We start from the raw sequence: 9,818 nt of genomic DNA on the forward strand, positions 1-9,818 counted from the left end.
CATTTTGGTGACCCACCCTTTTGTACCTTTACCATCCTTGCTGCTGCACCTGGTCCCCCTCTCTCCCCTCTCACTTCCCCTCCCCCTCTCCTCACATGACTCATGGTCATGTCCACTCTGGACTCTCCCAGATGTCTCTGTCTCTGGCTACACTCTCCCTTTTCATCTATAATAAATTTTTCCTTCCACCATACCTAGGAGCATTCATGTCCTTTCCTTTTTGTCTATATTCATTAGCCATCTGAAGGCCAGGATTTTAATGTGAAAAGATGGTCCTGTTTCATATGAAGTCAATCCAGACCAGCTACCCCAGGCTCATCTCCTACTTATCCTGTCCACACTTTTAATTATAATCAAGAGAGGGCTGACTCGATGGCAGCTTATGGAAGTGACAATAGGCTAAGACTGTGATTACTTCAGTTTGAACAATGAAGTTTGAGATTTTTAGAGGAGATATTTAAGATTTATTTTAAGCTGGTGGTGGTAAAGCACCCCTTTAGTCCCAGCAGACAGAAGACGCAGGAAGATCTCTATGAGTTCAAGGCCAATGTAATCTGCAAAGAGAGTTCCAGGATAGCCTGAGCTATTATTATACAGAGAAATCTGGTATTGGAAAAAATTTTTTTAAATGTTTATGTATGTTTGAGTATATGTATGTGCATCATGAACATTCAGTATCCATGGAGACCAGAAGGAGGGCATCGAATCTCCGAGAACTGGAGTTAGAGATGGGTTTGAGTGAACTGATAGGGATGCTGGGAACTGAACCCAGTCCACTGTAAGATCAACGAGGGTTCTTAACCACTGAGACATCTCTCCAGCCTTGGGATGTTATTTAAAACTAGACTGGGAGCTCCACTCGCCACTGCAGCCCCAGACATGCGTGTGCACTTACCCAGCCCGCTTGGACGCTCTTCACTGTCACCACAGCTGTCAGAATGGCCAACCAGGGACCTTCATACGACCTGAGCTGAGAGGTGCAGCAGAAGATTGAGAAGCAATAAGATGTGGATCTGGAGCAGATCCTGATCCAGTGGATTACTACTCAGTGCCGCAAGGAGGTGGGCCAGCCCCAGCCCGGGCATGAGAACTTTCAGAACTGGCTCAAGGATGGCTCGGTGCTGTGTGAGCTCATTAATTCACTATACCCTGAGGGACAGGCCCTAGTAAAGAAGATTCAGGCCTCGACTATGGCCTTTAAGCAGATGGAGCAGATCTCTCAGTTCCTGCAGGCTGCTTAGTGCTAAGGCATTAACACCACTGATATCTTTCAAACTGTGGATCTCTGGGAAGGAAAGAACATGGCTTGTGTGCAGCGGACGCTAATGAACCTGGGTGGGCTGGCAGTAGCCAGGGATGATGGGCTGTTCTCTGGGGATCCCAACTGGTTTCCTAAGAAGTCCAAGGAGAACCCTCGGAACTTCTCGGACAACCAGTTGCAAGAGGGCAAGAATGTGATTGGGCTTCAGATGGGCACCAACCGTGGAGCATCTCAGGCAGGCTTGACAGACTATGAGATGCCACGCCAGATCCTCTGATCAGATATCCCCCCTGCCCCTGCCCTCCATGAATGGTTAATATATATGTATATATAAGTTTTATCAGTGACATTCCCCTTAGAGAGCCCCTGGATCTCTAAGCTCCCCTCTGCCAGGGTAGGGTCCAACCTATCTTGTCACCTCTGGCAGTGCCCGACGATTGCCTCTTTCTTTCTGGGCTTACTAATACATTCCTTCCCCACAGCCGTCAAAACTGGACCAACTTTTCGCCTGGGACCAAAGCCTCCTTCCGCCACTGTGCCTCTCTCTCCCTGACCTCTGTACTTTCGGTCCATTCCTTGGCCCGGAGTCTAAGATGCTGCCCGGTGGTCCTGTGCCTCACTGACCTTCCTTCTACAAGTATGCCTCTCTGACAGCTGCGGCTGCAGGGATTTAATTTATAGGGAGGAGCCTGCGCTGTCACTCCAGCCACAGCTGGGCTGCACTTAGCATACATCTGGGCAGCTTTCCCCCTCAGAGGCCCTTTCGGCTTCTTATTTTCCATTCCTCTCACTGTGGCTAAGGGGTGAGTGGAGCAGCCGAGGCAGAGGTAGAAGAGCTGCCCACCAGGGTCTGGGCCTTGAACAGTTGGCTGATTTCCAATAAAGAATCTCATTCTTTATAAATAAATGAATGAATGAATAAATGAATAAATGAATAAGTGAATGAATAAATAAATACATACATACATACATACATACATACATACATAAAACTAGACTGGACCTTAGACAATGTCAAGGAGGAGTTATTTACAACTTTATCATGCATGACATTTTTGCTTATGTGAGAAAATGCCTCCTTTTGAAAAAGATGCTTTCTGAACTATACAGGATCAACATGTTTGCCATTAACTTGTAAAGAAAAATGCTTTGGGGGTGGAGTTTTGTAAATCACTGAAGTATTAGGAGAGTCACTGAGGACTCATGTAAGCGCTCCTATTAGCATATTAGTAATGGCAGCTGTGATAGAAGCCATACTATAACAGTCGAGAGAATAGACTCAGTTAAACGGGGTTCAGGATGATTCAACAACCCAGTTTATAAATATTTCCAAGGAGAAATACCAATCGTATCAACAATGTGAAAAAAAGGCATTTGAATAAAAACAGCCATCCCTGAAAAGTAACCATTAGACAGCATGTGTTAAAGTTCTTTATAAAGTTTAATAATAAGAGTCAAATGTAGGAGGCAGCAAATGGAAGGCTATATGCTCATGAGTAGGCCTATACATAGAACATACTTAACTATTATATCTAGCAAAGGGCTATCTCTATATTCCCTTACAAATTTATTGCATTGTTGTGTGTCTGGCGCGGGGTACCTGTCAATTGTGTGCAGGTCAGAGGACAACCTGCAAGAGTTGCTTCTTTTTCCATAGTGTGTGTCCCAGGGATCAAACTCACAGCTACAGGCTTTACCAATCGAAGTGTCTATCTCACAGCCAAGTATCCGTATATTTATGTCCCTCTATCTGCCTCTGTCTGACGCATCTGTATCCTTCATGAACCCTTAGCTTCTCACACTCAGTAACCATTGCCATCTGATGTCATGTTTCCTGGAGCTTCCATCTTGGCCATCCAGGCTGCATTTAATCTCACTAAATCATTCAGTACTCATTTCCTGTCTCCTCCATGACACACATAAAGAAGAGGCAGCATTCAATGATTTCTCTGTTGCGAGTCTATCTGTCTTACCTAGGGAAGATTGCTTTGTCTCCATGTCCCAGATTTCCAATCTGTGCTCCCACTGAGGTAGTGTTTAAGGATGTGATTTTAAGCACAGTATTACAGGTGTACATCTATTCATTCCCCATCACCCTGGACGGACAGTCCAGATTCCATAAGTGGACCTTGGAAAATCTGAGTCTGTTCTCCTCAACCCATCTAGTTCCTTCTGGCTAAATGTTCTAATCCTGTTATAAAAACTGACACAAACCTACTTGTGAGTGGAAAGGGTTTATTTCATCTTAAACACTTTGCAGTCTATCTTGAAGGGAAACCGGTGTAAGAATCTGGAGGTAGGTGTACAAGCAGAAGCCACAGAGGAACACTATGTACTGACTTGCTTGCCGACTCAGATTCAGCTCCCTTTGTTACACCTCCCAGGATGACTTTCCCAGGAGTGGCAAAGGCACCATTTGTCTATAGGCAATCAGATGGAATCTCAACTGAGATTCCTCTTTTCCAGATGACCTTAACATGTTGTGAAGTTAACAAACAAACAAAAACCCCTATCCAATACAGCCCTCTTTTCCCATCTCGTGATTTATAAACAGAAGGATATCAGAAGCTGTCATCCTTCTTATCCAGGCACATCTCCAACTCGAAGCTTCTGCCACCTGTGAAGGTGACTGAGGCAGCACAGTCCACAAACCTTTGTGACATCTAGGCAAGGAAGGGCACCACTGTGGTTAGCCCTTCAAATAGGAGCTGTAAAGAAGACCTCTCTGGGGTCCTGAACCATGGGGCCAGGAGAATGAGCATTAGAGTCCTGAGCTATAATCTACCAACACTGAGCATCCAGTCTGAGTGATGGAGATTCCCATGTGTTCTGTAAACAATAGGTATACATCGTATGGTTGTGGTGTTTAAGATCCTCCAGCCCACTTTGTCAAAGTACACTTAGTCCTCATGCTCACATGTGAACTACCTTAAGAGGTCAGGCTACATACACTATCACAGATCAGTGGGCAAGCCTACTTGCTCCAGGAGCTGAGGTCTTGCTTTTGTTTTGAGCTAATTCTTCTCTAAGCCACAGGCCTGTGTTCAAGGAAAACAAAGTATTGTAACACAGCTTTCCCCGAGAAGCACATGGGGATCATCTTATCCTCATCTGCCAGCAGAGAGAACTCCATAGCCATGGCAAGAAAATAAGCAATATTAATAAGTAATAGCTAGATCTGTGCTAATGAGAATAGCCCTGTTTATAGCCCCCTTTGGGAGGCTGGGAGGGATCATAGGACCCTAACCCTTACCTCCTCCTTACAAGAACAGTGAGTGGTCGAAGGAAAGCGGGGCTTTGGGATGCAGTTTCTGTCATCATCCATCAGAAGGTGGGAACAGATGGCTTGGAGGACCCAACACTCCTGTCTGCAACCTCTCACTCATGCTCCTGTAAATGAGTCCAGGAACCTCATTGGTAGTAATATTGGCTTTCTGCTGCTTATGGTCAGTGTGGTGGGGTGGGGTAAAGAAGCAAGTGAGCAGCAATCCTAGCTGTGTTGAAGAGCCCTTCCTGGGATCCATAGACTTGGAACTGGTGTGCCAGGGGGAGCAGTGGAGAAACCGCTGAAGTGGCTATTCCATTATTAGGGGGAAGGTTTTGTGAATAAGAGAAAAAATATCCAGAGGCCTCTGGAAGAGTCCAGAGCAGAGAGAAACGGAAGCAGACTGGACATGATCGGGGCTGGGCAAGCAGGAGAGAAGAATAGTGGAGATGGCAAAAGATAGGGAAAAGCAAGAGGATAGAGAATAGTGTAATAGCAAGAGAGCAAGAAAGCAAATAGTAAAGAAGAGTGGTTCATAAGAAGGATGTGAGTAGCTGAGGGAGGGTGCGGTGAGATATTTGTACACTGTAAAGATGTATTGCTGTGATTGGTGTAATAAAAAAACAAGCAGCCAATAGCTAGGCAGGAGGGATTTCTGGGAAGAAAAGGGAAGAGAAGGAGGTATCTGGGAATGTGAGAGATGCTAGGAGATACGGAGAGGAAACAGGAGGTGCAAGATGGAAGAGAGATAATGCCACGTGATAGAATGTAGATGAATAGAAATGAGTTAATTTAAGTTATAAGAGCTACTTAGGAACAAGTCTAAGCTAAAGGCTGAGTTTCCATAATTAATAAGAAGTCTCCATGTCATTATTTGGGAACTGGCTGGTGAGACAGAAAAACAAGTTACAAGAAGGAGGGGCCAGGAGAATAGTGTGGCCTTTGAAATGTATAGCAGGTGTTTGTGGATAGGGACTGAGGGAGACTGGAGGCCAGCATGGGTATTGATATGCTGATATGCACTTCAAGCAACTATATGTCCCTTTGGCCAAAGATAAGGGTAATGAACAAGTTCCTGAGGAATCCTGGCTTTTATTTAACTGCCAGAAATCCTTCTATAGTCCAACTTGAGCTCATTTCTGGCTATATGGACTTCCTGAGACCTAACAGTAACCTATGGGAGAATAAGACAGCAAAGGAGGATAAGTGAGGGACAGTGATAGAAGATACTCCTTGAGTCTGATTAAGACAGAATGGAAAAACTCATGAGTCAGTATGGGATGGGGTCTCCATAATGGCCCAGCTACAGGAAGCCACAACAAGCAGAGTATTCTGCCTCTGAATTTGAACTTGGAAGGACTTTTAAGCAAGAAGTAAATAGTGCTAATCCCTACTTCCAAGCATTGTCAAAAAATAAAAATAGTAAAGATTTAAAAAGAAATATTCTTTATAGGCAAGGAAGAGCACACCCCAAATCTATCAGTTGTAAAATAAAATCCCCATGCCAGGAACATGCTACCTCTTTGCCTTATTGCAAGGGAAGCCCCTGAGGTCACACAAATCATAAAAGTGATTGCCACTGTTATTGCTTGAATTCTAGAGCTTGATGTAAGACCTCATTTTCTGAAGATACCATGTGCTTTTGTTATAGGACACAGAGAAATCCAGCTGGGATTGAGCTAGAAGCTCTCTACCTGCTAGCTGGCTTTAGTTGTACCAAATGGTGCTGTGTGAACTGCTACAGGATAATTTTTCCCTAGTGTGATTGTTACTCTTCATGGTCAACTTGACTGGGTTTAAAATCCTCATGGAAATACCCTGCTTTGTGTGCCTGTGAAGATGTTTATAAAATGTTTAACTGAGAAATGAAGACCAGCTCTAAATCTGGGTGGCACTCTACTCCATAGGCTAGAGTCCCAGACTGAATAGAAACCTCCTCCTCCTCCTCCTCCAGCTAACCATGTATCTTAGCTTCTGTTAAACTGCTTGCATTTGCATACACACACACACACACACACACACACACACACACACACACACACACACACACCATAGCTGCTGAGCAAGATGTGGTTTTTGCCTTTAAAAAACCCTTATCCTAAATACTTGGATCTCAAATACCTGAGTGTAGTCCTGGCCGGCTGGAATAAACTTTCAATTGGCTGTTTTCTGAGCGGTCATCTCTGGTGGTCTCCCCAAAAGACTATTCCCTTGTCTTTGGAGGGAATCTTCTTACTATAGGCAGCAGTTACTGGTGAAGACTTATAAACTGGCTAAACTACTGAAAATAAATTATTATGGTAATTTGGTCGCCCAGTGCTCAGAAAAGGATCGTACATATATCAGCCCTTCCAAGGCTCAGGGAACAGCCTGGAAGATGGGGCAGAAAAAAAAAAAAAATACAAGAGCCAGAGGGGTGGAATCAAGCATTATAGGGCTTTCTCTTCTAGGTAGAACCGGATCATCTCATCTCTATCTAGGAGTATGAACAACTTTGGCCTGACTGTCATGGAAACCAAATAAACAAGACAGTAAAGTGACAGCTAAGTCTGTGGTGATAATAGCTCTATTAACATTTCTCAGTAGGAGGTGAGGCATGATCCAAGGACAATTTCCCCCGGGAGTCCAGCCTTCCATTGCAGGTGAAAATTGTTACTGTGTTTGTCCACTCATCCACAGGTAAAAAGCAGAGGGTGGTTCTCTTTCTGGGTGTCCTGTGGTGAGCATCTTCCCTGTACCTGAATGAATGTCAGCACCCGCTTTCTAATTCTTTTAATGTAACCTTACACAGGCTCACAATCAACATCTGCCCCTAAGAGCACTCAAGAATCTATAACAAATAATAAGGGGAACCTGGAAGAAGCCACGTGTTTCGAGGAACCCTTCAGCAACGCTGATTAGCTGATAAAAACTTTAATATTGTGGAAGAGGTTGGAATGTTACATGTCCATAGCCTAATTACAACCTATTTTGTGCTATTTTTAGCCCCCTAAATAGCTATCCCTTGTCTGACACTGTGACTAACAGATAAAACCTTTTGGAATGTGTTAACTGAACAACAAAAACTCTAGATCCCCCCCTTTTTTCCTCAGCTGCCGCCAAGGTGCTCGGTTCTTCTGAGGAAGCTAAGGCCGCATTGGGGTGAGGCCCTCACTTCATCCGGTGACTAGCACCATGCCGGCAGTCCGCAACACGGCGGAGCTCACCTGCATCTACTCCGCCCTCATCCTGCAAGACAGGCGAGGTGACGGTCACAGAGGACAAGATCAGTGCCCTCATTAAAGCAGCTGGTGTCAATGTTGAACCTTTCTGGCCTGACTTGTTTGCAAAGGCCCTGGCCAATGTCAACATTGGGAGCCTCATCTGCAACGCAGGGGCTGGTGGGCCTGCTCCAGCAGCTGGAGCCGCGCCAGTGGTCAGTCCTGCCCCCTCTACTGCTGCTGCCCCAGCTGAGGAGAAGAAAGTGGAAGCAAAGAAGGAAGAATCTGAGGAGTCTGATGACGACATGGGCTTTGGTCTTTTTGACTAAACCTCTTTTGTTAACATGTCTAATAAAAAGAAGAACCTTTAAAAAAAAAAAAAAAAAAAAAAAAAAAAAACCTCTAGCTCTCCAGATATCACTGAGGCCCACAGCTAAGGTCTCCTTGCTTTGCTTCAGCTGCCTGCCGAATGTTCCCACCAATGTGTCTGGGAAGGGGCTTGATTTACAACTTTCCTTGTGCCGTCATTATAAAGACTTCAAGCTGTCACCATACTGGAACATAGAATTGGGGATAACCTAATCTGGGTTCCTGGGCTATGGTCACTCCTATTTGGCTTTACAATAAACTATCTGTATCCCTTTTGTGATGAGAATTGTGTTTTTGCTTTGCCAACTGCAAAGAAGAAACAATTCGCAAATCCTGTTTTTAGGAACTCGCCCATCTCCACACTCAGCCCTCACAGCTTTGCAGCGGTCACTGTCTCCCTTGCAGAGGACAGATACATTTGGCCCTCTGCCAACGAATCCATTTGGAACCATCAAATGACTCAACAACTTAGTCATGCACTCCTTGTGTGGGCACAGAGTTGCAGCATAAATCTAGGTCTGGCTGATGAAGAAAAGCGAAAGGGGAGCAATGTGATTTAATGAGTTTTGGAAATGCGTAATGAGGTGTCAGAGGGATTAACAGAAGAATGGCCCTAGTTAGCATTCATTCTCGATGCTCTGAGAATGACAATTACAGACTACCTGGGTGCTTCCGAATCCATTCATCCTTGCAGATTGCAACATGGAACAAGAAGGAAAACTGAGAAAATCAATAAGCGGGACTCAAATCTCATAGCAGAGCCACATCTGTAAAAACACAAGCTCAAGAAATTAGGAAATGTAAATGTAGATTAAAAGAGCAATTCGGCTGTGTCAAAGGCCTTGGGACAAGCTGACTCCTCTTGACCTCCAGTGTTGCTGATGGATGTTAGAGAAAGGGATGGGAAATAATCTTGGAAGAAGTCACACAATGTTTTCATGAGGGCTGAACCGAACCCCAGCATGATGGGTAAACTAAAAGGAGGCCATAATTGCCTCAAACAGTTCCCTGTGGGCACAAAAGCAGACTCAGTAATAAGCCTGAGTAATGATGGGACTCATGTAATTAGCACAGTGCAGTGTTTTGAAAGGAAGACCTTTTAAGAGTACTTTTGGCTAACTGGCCCTGGGGTCTTTGAGTTCTCTAGAACACATTGATTACAGTGAACTCTTGAACAGGGTGTAGCAGAGTTGGTGTCTGAATCAAGGCTGGTTCACATGCCTTTGTTGTCCAAAGAGGTTGACCCAGAAGAGAGTCCTTGAAATCTCTTCCTGGAACTACAGCAGGAGGAAGAATAGGACCGGGGAACCTTGGCAAGACAGCACAGCATGCCCCAAAGGAGAGGAAGCCCATCCTCCACGGCCTGGCTTCATCATCAATCCACTAGCATCCTCAGGTGACATGCCACTAAGGGTTCTCAAGCTTTGATACCTGCCTCTGAAACCAGAAAGGGGGGGGGCAAGCTTTCATGTGCTCAGGGAGTAGTGGGAAGACAGGCTCTCTTCTGTCTACATTGTGATCCCAGCCTGGGTTTCCTGGCTCCTGGCTCAGCTGTCATTCTACTGGAAGGTAGTTCCTCACAATAGAAGATGTGACATATGGACTTGAATACTGGAGGAATACCAGAATGAATAAATAATGGATTTTTTTCTCAGTATACATTTTTTTCCTGTATGTGGGAAGAATCAACAGGACATAAAAGAATAGTCTTAAAAGAGTCTTA

General features: G+C 44.8%; 2 pseudogenes; both read left to right on the forward strand.

The window, feature by feature from the left end:
* The first annotated feature begins 923 nt into the window (after nt 1-923).
* Nucleotides 924-2,027, forward strand: LOC102920094 (transgelin-2 pseudogene; annotated as a pseudogene).
* A 5,673-nt stretch (nt 2,028-7,700) lies between these two features.
* LOC102920707 (large ribosomal subunit protein P1 pseudogene) lies at nt 7,701-8,125 on the forward strand (annotated as a pseudogene).
* The last annotated feature ends 1,693 nt before the right edge of the window (nt 8,126-9,818 follow it).

Source organism: Peromyscus maniculatus, chromosome 10 (assembly GCF_049852395.1).
Source record: "Peromyscus maniculatus bairdii isolate BWxNUB_F1_BW_parent chromosome 10, HU_Pman_BW_mat_3.1, whole genome shotgun sequence".
Classification (NCBI taxonomy): domain Eukaryota; kingdom Metazoa; phylum Chordata; class Mammalia; order Rodentia; family Cricetidae; genus Peromyscus; species Peromyscus maniculatus.